The sequence below is a fragment of the Tupaia chinensis genome, unplaced genomic scaffold (assembly GCF_000334495.1).
Source record: "Tupaia chinensis unplaced genomic scaffold, TupChi_1.0 Scaffold000028_1, whole genome shotgun sequence".
Taxonomy (NCBI): domain Eukaryota; kingdom Metazoa; phylum Chordata; class Mammalia; order Scandentia; family Tupaiidae; genus Tupaia; species Tupaia belangeri.
The window spans coordinates 7,090,774-7,100,899 of NW_006159458.1; the positions used below are offsets into that span (position 1 = coordinate 7,090,774).

A 10,126-nucleotide genomic window follows, 5' to 3' on the forward strand; every position below is an offset into this window, starting at 1 on the left:
ATGCTGCAATCCCTTCTCCTCTATTCTCCTCTTGGGATCTTGGGCATGCACGCACACTCGCCCAGCGTGAGTATAAGCCACCGGGTCCAGTACTCGAACCGTGGTTGACTACATTGCAGTTCAGCGACATAGCCATTATGCCAGCTGCTGGTCCCATAAATTGCCATTTTTGTTAAAATTGTTAAATTACTGGCAATTTCATCTCTTCAGCATATACAGTTAAAATATTAAACTTCTTAGAAGTTAGCAGGACAGTAGAAAAATACAAATACTTAAGAGGAAATAATGTAGAATAAACATAAAATCTTTGATTTTATAAGTAATTAAGTAATGCAAATTAAGTGTGAGATCAGAATTCATTTATGAAATTGGCAAAGATTATTAATGCTAAAATTACCAATGCTGGAGGAAATTCAGTAAGATGAGGACTTTTACTTACTGCAGTGAATGGAGTCAACCCTATTACTGCCCAGATTTAATTCACATTGTGCACGTTAAAATTCTGTTTATGTGAGGCCAGTGGGTGGTATGGTGGTTGAGGCAGCTAGAAAACACATGGTCGATGGAGTGGTTCAAGTCCTTGAAAAACACACGGGGCACATGCGTATGTATGCCCAAAATTTCAAGAGGAGAATGGAGGAGAAGGGATTATGGCCTGGCCCCCCCAGTGAGGGGTGCTTTCTCTCTCTCTCCTCTCTCTCTCTCTCTCTTTCTCTCTTTCTGGCAAACACACGTGCCCTATAGTAAAACTAAAATACATAAAAGTTTTTTTTTAAGACTGCTAATGTTCCTGCTTGTATTTCTATGAATTTGCCACATATATGTGTGTGTGTGTGTGTGTTATATATATGTATATACTTTTATATATATTTAGCTATGTACACATACATCCATATATAAGTAGCTCTAAGGGTGTAGTGTTTATATTAACACAAAACTGAAAAGAACCTATGTATATATTAAAATGAGCTCTAGATTAAAAGTTAAATTAATAGTGGTATTTATGATCTGAATACTAAGTTCATTTAAAATAGTATTGTAACCAAAAGAGATCAGAACTTGTGTCATCGTTAACATTAAAGAAATATTTGTTGAATGGGCATACACATGTGCACATGTATGCATACATGTAAGTGTGTATCATGAATAGAACAAAAACATAAAAAGAACATGCTGAAGGGCTTTACCTAGACCATGAAATGATGACTGACTTTTTTTTTTCTTCATTTTTTTTTTTTTGTTTATAAGATGGGATTTTGCCATGTTGAGAGCCTCCTGCCTCAGTCTCCTAGCCAGGACTACAGGTGTGTACCACCACACCTGTTCTTTGGGGGGCAGGTTCTCAGTATGATTTCCAGATCAGCCTAAGGCTCATGACCCCTCTACCTCAGCCTTCCAAGTCACTGAGGGTGCCACTGCATGCCATTGCACCCAGCCTTAAGATTGGACTGGGGATTGAACTCTGGACTCCCATGTGGCCCTAGCCTGTGTGGCACAGGATTTCATTAGTGGGAGCAACTGTTGCTAGATATCTCCTTTTTTTTTTTTTTTTTTTCCTTAAGTGTATTTACTCCATGAGTAAGAGAAACAGAGAGACAGAAATACAACACTCCCAACTGATCTTGATGCTTCAGCCAGCCCAGATCTCGGCCACACATGTGCCCTAAAAACTCAGGGAGATACAAACTGGCAACCTTCCCCTGCACGTCATCCTCAGAGATTAGTGTGTGTGTGTGTGTGTGTGTGTGTGTGTGTGCTTTAACTAAACGTTTGTTTGTTTATCTGTTTATTTGTTGTGATTTTCAAGCCTCTGGGTCTAGGACTCAAATTATAGTCAGCCATGCAGGAATCCAGTGCCTTAACCACTATGCACCTCTTGGCCTCTGGTCACTTTTCTTTAAATAATGAATATGTTGTCTCATTGTCGTAAGCATAATTTGGGTCCACAAAATCAGAGTATCTGTAGTTGCATTTTTTAAAAGTTTTCCCACATTTCCCCCACTTTTCCCCTTTCATAACCAAATACTTCATTAAAAACATGATTATTGCAATGGAATGATCCAGAGGAAGTAATTTATTAAAATAAAAAGATGCTTGATTAATTGTCACATAAACACACCTATTTGAATCTCGAGAAACTTGTTTAGAAGATGAATTCTGTGTTCTTTCATTATTCAACATATCTCAGATGGATATTTAAAAACCGAATTTTGGTGGGCGAACTTATTTTCATTTTTCAACTTTATCTTTAAAATTCATATACAACTATTGGCTCCTTGGAAAAGTTAAGATGCATTTTCACATAGAAAAACAGAGAAAATATGAGATGACTTTTCCGACAAACCAGTACTTTCATTTTAGGACTAGAAATAACTCTTCAATAGGAAAAACTGTTTTTTTAAAACAAAATTTATACATTGACTAGCAGTTTTAGAGAGATGCTTATATAAATTTAATAGAACTCAGTATGTTAATTCACTCTTAAACCCATAAATAGCAAATATCAAATCTAATACCATTGGAATACAGTAGAGTAGGTTAGTCTGTTTAGAAAAAGAACAAATTTAAACTTTTTAAAAATGATTATAGGGGCTGGCAGGTGGCATGGTGCACTGGATTCCCACATGACCAACTATAGTTCAAGTCCCAGATCTGGTAGCTTGCTTTCTCCTCTGCCTGTCTTTCAATGGTTAAATTAAAATAATAATAATAAAGTTAAATTAAAAAAATTTTAATGTTGTATTTATTATCTTTATCCTTTCATCTCACCTTTGTCTTAGAGTATGATTATTTAAAAGTAAGAAATACACATTTCAGAATACCCCAAATTACATTAAAAATCAAGCCTCAAGACTATTTGTGAGGCAGAAATAATCCAACTATTATTTCTGGTGTAAAAAGTTTTTGGAATAACATCATTTGCCCAGAAGCTGTTTTCCAACCTAATAACTCTTGGAATTATGATCTAAAATTTCAAGAGGATTCAGCCTGCAAAACTACTAAAAAGTACAAGTGTGTAGGAATGTGACCAGAGGGGCAATCTGATTTAAAATTTCTTCGAGGAAATGCTAGTTTGCAACAATGGTCCTGTGAAAGTAGAATTGCTACGTTTATAACTATTGCTCAGCACATTTATCTTAGTTAAATATATACCCAACACTTGCAGGGCCATCTCCGAGATGCTCATTAATTGGGGTTTTAATCTATTTTCCTGATTTCAATGTGTGCTGCAATTCTCCTTGAACAAAGTACTCAAAATGTGCAGAAACAAAGTTTAATGCATTCTTTACTTGTTTATCTACTTTTCAGTACTTACTCGGTGAGCCATTTTGGAGACCATGTATGAAGTTCCTCCAGTCTATTGATGGCAACCCCACTATGGGTATTGCCTATGCTGTGTCCTCTAGTATGTTGTCAGAAAATGTGTCCAGACTCAGATGGGAAAGGAGGCAGAGGCATTGTGATAAGACAGTTATTCCATCAGTATGCCAAGCACGATGCTGGTTGCTGCAGAGATATAGCAATAAGTAATTGAAATCCTCGGCTTTAAAAATGTCTGAAGTTGAGGCCAGCAAGAGGTGTGGTGGTTAGGGTGCTGGACTCCTGCATGGCTGACTGTGGTTTGAGTCCCAGACCTGGTGACTTGCTTTCTCACTTTCTCTTTCTCTCTGGTGAGTTTGCATGCCTTGTAGCAAATTAAAAAATAATAATCGTAAAAGATAGAATTAAGTAACTAATTTGTTTAAAAAGTGTTCGAAGTCCTGCGCTATAGGTGGAGAAAGAGTGAGAAAAATGTGTCTATCCCTCCATGGAAAGACAGAATGGGAAGGATTACAGCTCACATCTGAGTACTTTGTGTCCAGAAGCTGTTTCTGTTAGACAGACCACTTGTCAAGATGGTGTCTACTTGCCCAGCTACTAAGGGGCATTTGGTTTCATGTCTGGCCTTGTTGAGCACCTGAACTCCACTTCTTTTAGAGACGACAATCTCAAACTCATTGCCCTATAACTTCTAGGAGAACCCTAATGAGGATGAACAATATTTAGGAAAGATGGTTTGAGGGATTTGCACTTCTTTTGAGATGTTCTGAAGTCTTCTTCAGAATCTAACTAATCTGAAAAAAATGAGTGTCTATCATGGCCTTCTAATGACCCCTTGTGGGTGGTTTTTAAGACCTATGCTTTAGTGTGGTGTCATTGTCTCTGTGGGCTGATGCTTACTAAGAGTTGTGTTGCAGAACGGTTTCATCACAACTACAGTATGTAGTCTGAGACTACTTAGGAAATGGTCTGACTCCTCTTCATAGATATGCTGTCCTAAGCAACTGGTCTGTTTTTATTTAATGATGCCTATGTATTGTGTCGTTATAACTAATCAGCATCCCTTGTGTCATTCACTGCTAATAAGCTTAGTGCCAATTTGAAATCTCTGTAGCCAAAGATAAGAACATTTATGGAATATATTTACCTTAATACCACCCCTTCCCTTCTTTTTCTTTGCAGCATGTGGCCATGGCCATATTACAATCCTTTTGCCTCCAGTTCTCCAGGAGATCCTGTCAGGATCATATACCCAGCAAATTCAAGTCATCAGAGACAGAATTTGAACTGTGGTTAACTAGAAAGATCTGGCTCCCATGCACAGGGCTTAACTACTGTGCTACAGACCTGCCCATGTCATAGGTTCTTAAATATTCTCTGCCATGGTTTATATGTCAGATAAGGGAGAGATAATGCGGACAGGAGATGAAGGAGGCAGACTGTGGAGTCGAAGTAAGACTCTAAGGAGGCATTGATAGCTAAGATGATGGTCTTTAGACCAGGCCTTGAATAGTGAGAATGAAGAGAGGATTGAGGAAGTATGCTTAAAGGCACAGAGACTAAAAATACTGCATAGTTTAATTTGGCATAGAAATATTAGTGATACATACCTCTGTAAGTTTCAGGTCATTAAATTCAACTCAAGGAGCTTAGGCATAATTTCGTCCATAATTGGTAAGGAATAAGATAATATTGTCTTCTTTCTTCTATAGAGGATGGGTCAATATTGAGTCTATGCTGTGTCTAAACCATCTCTCTGGAGTGTGTGAAGTGGCATTGGATTGGGTGGTAGGTTGAGGTGAATTTTGGAATTCAAGAAACCAAAAGTAAAATGTAATAGAATTTCCCTATCAGAAACTGTGTAAGTGCTTTTAGTGAATGAGTGTTGGTAGCAATGATAAATCCAAGTACATAAATTCTACCAAAGGGTACTATACTATACTACAACATCCTTAATGTTTCCTGTGCTCCCAAATTGTTCAGGCTGAGTCCCTCCACCATCTTTTCGGCTAAAAATGTTGGTCACGGCAATTGAAGCACCACAGAGGGTAAACAGTGAATATATGAAAGACGGTTTTAAAGTATGGTCCTGCTTTAGCTATACAGATTTTGTTCTTTCTTTAAAATGTAGTATTTTCTCTACACTTCCACAGTTTACATTTGTTTGTTTGTTTGTATTTCTTTGTTTTTTGGCCAGAGGGTACATGTGCTCACTGGGAGACACAGAGAGGAGGAGACATGTCATGCAGCTTCCCATTCCTTGCAGAAAACCTCTTTTGAAATTACGATAGATGGCTTCCCCTCCTTACCATAAACACTGTAATGAAAAAAGTCACTGTGGAGGAAGTCCTTTCTACTTTGGAGCAGCTCTTTCAGAAAAGTCTGCCATCCTAAATGACCTCTCTTCCTCTCTAACATGTTTATACCCAATAGGCACCAATTAAAATATATTGGTTAGTGATGGGTTCCTTGTAATAATCATAGCTAGCATTTATTGAGTAGTTATTATGTGCTAGGCACTTCTCTAAATGCTTTTCATGGATTAACTCTTCTAACCACCCTACAATAAAGATAATGAGTTAGCAGAAGATCAAGAACTTTATCTAAGGTCACACAATTAGTAGTAAACACTAGGTTTTCATTCCCCAAACAACTCACTACCAAATTCTAGCCATCTCCTAGTTCACCTTACATCTATCATGCTTCTCCTCATCAACCTCATATCTTACTATTGAATCAGTGAAAATACCTCTTCGTTATATTCCTTTGATTTTTGCCTCTCTCTCTCTTTCACTGATAAAGCCTTTATTCTGTTACTTCTCTCCACTCTTTATTATATCATTCCCTCCACCCTGGTCCCCAGTTACCATGCGTGTCAATGAGGTGAGCCTTTTTAATCTTATCTTTCCATTTTATTATGTCTATGCCTCTGCTTTGTGCTTATAATTTTTTAAATGAATTATTTATTTAATTTTATTTATTATTATTATTATTATTGTTATTATTTTTAATTTGACCAGAAAAAGACAGACAGAGAGAGAGAGAGAGAAAGTGAGAAACCAAGCCACCAGGTCCAGGATTTGCAGTTAGCCATGTAGGAGTTCCTTCCGCACCTTAACCACCATACCACCTGCTGGCCCCATTTGCTTACAATTCTATTTGAAATTTCTTTTCACTGTCATGATTACTTTTCAATCTCCAATGTAGCTTCCAATATTTGATTCCATACCAAATTTCTTCAAGATGTTTTCTCTATAAGGGACAAGCAAGGAGCCAGCAGGTGGCATAGTGGTTAAGGTCCTGGACTCCCACATGGCTGACTATGGTTCGATTTCTGGACCTGGCGGCTTGACAGTCTCTCTGGGCGTGTATGCATGCATGCCCAAAATCCCAGGAGAAGAGTGGAGGACAAGAAATTGTAGCATGGCCATCCCCCTGGGGTTGATTTCTCTTTCCTGCTCACTGTCTCTCCAGTGAGCACCTGGGCCCTTTAGCAAAACCTTAACAAAGAAAAAAAGAAAAATAAATTCTCCTTCCTTGCTGAAATTTTATTTCATTGAATTAAGAGATCTAAGATATGCAAGGTGCTATTGGCTGGTATTTAAGCTAATCCAATCTTTCATCTACTGCAGAAATTCGCTCTCGTTGTTTTATGTAGATCATCGCCGAACTTGGAAGTATAAAGTGATGGGTATTCATTACTCATGAAATCAGCTTGATTCATTGTGGACACCTCTAACACTTAGAAAGTTTTCCTTTCAGTAAATCAAAATTTTCCTTTTAGTAAATCAAAATTTTAGTAACTGCCTGTCATCAATCCTAGCTCTTTTATGTAATATATTTCATTGACTTTTTTCCATTTTCACTTTGCAAAATGTTAATTGTATGGTGTTCAAGCTTCTGTATTTGGAAATTCTGAAAACTTTTTTTTTAGTTAGAAATCATAATTTATACTTTTTTAAAAGAGAGTTTTTTGTTTGTTTTTTGGTTTCTTTTTTTTTTTTTTCTATCTTTCCTTTTTTTGCTATAGGGCATGTGTGCTTGACAAAGAGACAAAAGTAAGAAATCACCCCCTGAGAGGATAGCCACACTGCAATCCCTTCTCCTCCATTCTCCTTTTGGGATCTTGGGCATGCATGCATACACATGGCATGAATTTGAAGCTGCCACATCTGGGACTCAAACTGGGGTCAGATTATGTGGAAGTCCAATACATTAGGCACTAAACCACCTGCTGGCCCCAATAGTTTATTTAACGTTCCTCAGTGCCTTACATACTTTTTAGCACAGACTAGATATGCAGTAAATGCTCAGTAAACAATGTAGTGAACTATGCTAATTGCTCAGTGTGTGTGTGTGTGTGTGTGTGTGTGTGTAGGTATGTGTGTACTTGTGCATACGTGTATATTTTTTCTTATTCTAACCCAGTTTTTAGACACATTAATAATCATGACCAAGGATAGCTGGTGTAATCTGCAACATTTGTAATACTCATATTTTTTTATCTCTCTCTCTCTCTACACAAACACACACACACACACACATACACACACACACACACACATTGAATGCCAACTCTCTAAGATGTCCAGAATAATTTTTTGTTAGATACTTATAGGATGTTTTGCTTTTGCTTATTTAAAGTTTCATTGACTACACAAAACACACACACACATACACTTAGCAGGTTAAAATATCCCAATGAAATATGTTGCAATGCTTGTAGAAGTAAATTAGTGCCACAAGACATATTGCATAGGATACTATTCAAAGTCCCTGGGGGGGGGGAATCTATGGTTTAAGGTGCAAATGGCTTTGTTTATTTCTTTGGGGAAAAGGTGAGAAATGACCTCTGGGAGAGAGCCTGAATCACTCAATAAAGACCTGTGCAATGCTTTGTGGATTTGCATGTCATCCTTGTATGGGGCTATGCAGATCTTGTCCTCATCATTCCAACTTCAGTATATGTGCTATCCAAGTGAGCATGCATTTATATGTTACACTTTTTATGGCAAGTGTTTCAGATATATTAATTTATTTTGTGCTGTAGGGAACACTACTGAAATCTAGATGCATCACCAGTTGAATGGAATGTAAAGTTGATAATGCCGTAGCTCTGGAATGGTGATCTGGAAAAGAGTGGGGCCTATGGGTCACCCGTCCTTGCCCGCCATTGTCTGACTGTGCAGTCACGGACAACTTCTGTAACTACTTGTTGTCACTTTGTCTCTGAAATTGAGATAACAGTACCCACTTTACAGAGATTTGAGCAGTAAATAAAGTACATAGAGTACATATCTAGACAATAATAAATATCACTAAAATGTACTCACGTGTTATCTGAAAAAATTATGTAGTTAACACAGGAACTAACTACTAATTCTGAGTAATCAAATTTAGTCTGTTTTGCACTACTCCATGGACCTTCATTGTCTTCAAGTGAAATTCTTGTGATTTTCCTTTTCAATAGCTAGATCAAGAATCTTTACTTTATGAGCGCTTTTAACAGATAACTTTTTCATATTACTTTGACAGTGTTATGAGAAAACGGCTAAATAATTCGTGTTCTCAACTAGACTTCCTTCTCATTGCCCAAGAGTTTAAAACTATAAACATAAATTTAACATTGTCACAGGGCTTTGGTTTTATAAGCCAATAGTGATAAAATAACTGTGACTTTTGGGGCTTCACAGTTTTAAAAATTCTTCTTCATGCCATAGTCATTCTCCTATAGAGTTACTTCTCCAACGTGAAATACAGCCTGTTTTTCCTTTTATCAGATAAGACTGGCTACGTTTAGAGACCTTTCAGAGGCCACTGGCCAAATGCCAGCTATGGCTTGGTTCTCAGTATGGACATTTGAAAATAAAGTGCAATAATGTACTCACCAACACCAGTTGTACAATTAAAAGTACTATCAAATGACTCCTTGTGTGGGAGGCTGGGAGGCAGGCTAAATTCACAATGGCACTTCCATCCTGTCCTGAAACATTTATAACTTAAGAGAAATCGAAGATCACCTGGAAAACCTCTTTGCATAATACACAGATAAAAATGCATATACTAAATGTAGAAAAGAATTATTTTGGGAAAAATGTGGTCGCTCTAAAACACAATGCGTCAGATCAAATAAGAAAATGATTAAAAATTCAGTGACCCTAATTAGGACATTTTGTTTTTCCTAGGGCCTTTCTCTGACTTCTCAATCAACTGAGATACTCCTGCTCTACAGAAAAGAGGTATTTAAAACATAGGCTCTGTTTTTAAGGTATCTAGCCATGACTTTCTATGCCCACAGACCCAAGCAGGCCACCCAAACCTGCAAAGCCCTTCCCTTCTAGTCACACCGGCAAAGGGTTAACTCAGAAGTGCTCTATTGTATTCTTAATGCTTTTCTCCACAGAAAGCCCAGTGGGCTCTTTCAAGGGACTCTAAACAATGAGCTCAGTGAGGCTGTTCTGTCTAATTACTCAAAGACAGGGATGCTAAAGAGGAATTAATGACAGTTGACAAGTGCAATTAATAATTATAGCAAAGCCGGGAGTCATGCAGCAGGCAGATGACAATAACGGGGTAACTGTACATGGCAGCTTTCATTGGTCCGTGCTCTGTGTGTGTGTTTAAAGTGAGAGGCTTTGTGCAGGACTGGCCACACTTCATGCTGACAGGAGAGAACTATAATTCAACAACTCTCAAGGGTAGTCAGAAGCCAGCATCCCCCCATCCCTCCTCTCTCAATTTCTTTCTCTCTTTTTCTCCCCATTTCGCTCTCCTCCCTCCCTCCCTCCCTCCTTGCATTTCAGTT

At 37.8% G+C, this 10,126-nt stretch overlaps 1 protein-coding gene across 3 annotated transcripts in view; it reads left to right on the plus strand.

Annotated features, from left to right (window-relative positions):
• The window catches only part of SOX5 (SRY-box transcription factor 5), a 1,018,333-nt gene that overhangs the window by 126,140 nt on the left and 882,067 nt on the right, over window positions 1–10,126 (plus strand). For 2 of the 3 annotated variants that reach the window (XM_027771080.1, XM_027771084.1), the window contains exon 3: window positions 9,507–9,560. The exons of the other annotated variant lie outside the window; for it this stretch is intronic. The gene's annotated coding sequence lies outside the window, so the exon portion shown is untranslated. The remainder of the gene's footprint in view (window positions 1–9,506; window positions 9,561–10,126) is intronic. 3 annotated transcript variants of the gene reach the window in all.